This window comes from Cricetulus griseus, chromosome 2, assembly GCF_003668045.3.
Source record: "Cricetulus griseus strain 17A/GY chromosome 2, alternate assembly CriGri-PICRH-1.0, whole genome shotgun sequence".
Taxonomy (NCBI): domain Eukaryota; kingdom Metazoa; phylum Chordata; class Mammalia; order Rodentia; family Cricetidae; genus Cricetulus; species Cricetulus griseus.
Genome location: NC_048595.1, coordinates 90,512,774 through 90,514,500, shown reverse-complemented (window position 1 = coordinate 90,514,500; position 1,727 = coordinate 90,512,774). Strand labels below are relative to the sequence as shown.

Below are 1,727 nucleotides of genomic sequence, written 5' to 3'. Positions count from 1 at the left end.
TGGAGATGAAACAAACATCGCTCCTCCTGGAACCAGACACACGTGCACTTGCGCCCAGTGCTGTGTCAGCGGCCAGGATGCGCTAGGTTCCCATCCCCGGGTCCGCACACGCTGCTCACCCGCTCCTCTCACCACAGAGTGCTGCCCAGAGAAGGGTCCGCGGGGAGGCGCGCGCACCCTGCCCGGCACACCCCCACGGAGCAGTGGCCATGTCTCCTGCAGCTCAGGGCCATGCTAGGCGAGCAAGGGCAGTCCTGCTCCCAGCGAGGCCGGCGGCATTCCAGCCGGGCCTGGTTCTGCTGATCAGGAGAAAACAATGGATGTCAAGGGAAAAGTAGTCGTGTCGATGCTAGTTGTCTCAACTGTGGTTGTCGTGTTTTAGGACTATGCCAACAGGACCCACAGTTATCAAGAAGACATAGAAAAAGGGAGAGAAAAGCAGCGATAGGAAGACAGAATTGAAGAGCTTCAGCTGTGGGGCTGGTTTAATCCAAAGAACCACCCAGAGGTTTGGATGGTGACCCCATGGAAGGCGCCAATTGTGTGGGAAGGCACTTATGACAGAGCTCTGCTGGAAAAGTATTATGCCAGACAGAAAATTACAGTGGGGCTGACAGTTTTTGCTGTGGAAAGTACATGGAGCATTATTTGGAAGGTTTTCTGGAGTCTGCTAACAGGTACTTCATGGTTGGCCACAGGGTCATATTTTACGTCATGATGGACGATGCCTCCAGAATGCCTTCTATACACCTGAGTCCTCTGCATTCCTCACAAGTGTTTGAGATCAAGTCCAAGAAGAGGTGACAAGACATCAGCATGATGCGGATGAAGACCATCCGGGAGCACATCCTGTCCCACATACAGCATGAGGTCGACTTCCTCTTCTGCATGGACGTGGATCAGGTCTTTCAAGACAAATTTGGTGTGGAGACTCTGAACCAGTTGGTAGCTCAGCTCCATGCCTGGTGGTACAAGGGCGATCGTAACAAGTTTACCTATGAGAGGCAGGAACTGTCGGCCGCATACATCCCGTTTGGGAAGGGGGATTTTTATTACCACGCAGCCATTCTTTGGAGGAACACCCATTCATATTCTCAACCTCACCCTGAGCGCTTTGAGGGAATCCTCCAGGACAAGAGCAATGACACAGAAGCGAGTGGCACGATGAAAGCCACCTCAAAAAATACTTCCTTTTCAACAAAGCCACTAAAATCTTATCTCCAGAATACTGTTGGGACTATCAGATAGATTTGCCTTCAGAAATTAAAAATGTAAAAATTAAAAATGTAAAGACAAAGAGTACAATTTGGTTAGGAGTAATGTCTGACTTCAAATTGTGCTGGCAGATTTCTAAATTTGACGGAGAGTTATTCTGGCTAATTCCTCAAAAAAGCAATAACAGTTGATTTTATCTTAAAAATCAAAACCAAACTCCACCAACATGGCAAATGCATACTATTTCTCCTTATAACTTTCAACCTTGTAATATGTGAGAAGGAGGCTATGGCAAATAATCAGATGTAAATTCCCAGTGATTTCCTATATATTCTGGGTTTGGGGGAAATAATACATAAGCTGAAATCAAAATTAATTTGCCATAGGTAAATACAAAGCCAGAACGTTCTACTCAGTATGTCAGATAGCTTACTGGAGAACAGGGTGCTAAGAGAAGTGCTTGGCAACAAGATGGGTTGATTGGCAAGTGGAGGTACTATCCCCTTGGCTCA

The 1,727-nt window shown here is 47.2% G+C and overlaps 1 pseudogene; it reads left to right on the top strand.

The window, feature by feature from the left end:
* The first annotated feature begins 310 nt into the window (after positions 1–310).
* On the top strand, positions 311–1,327 carry LOC100765880 (annotated as a pseudogene).
* The last annotated feature ends 400 nt before the right edge of the window (positions 1,328–1,727 follow it).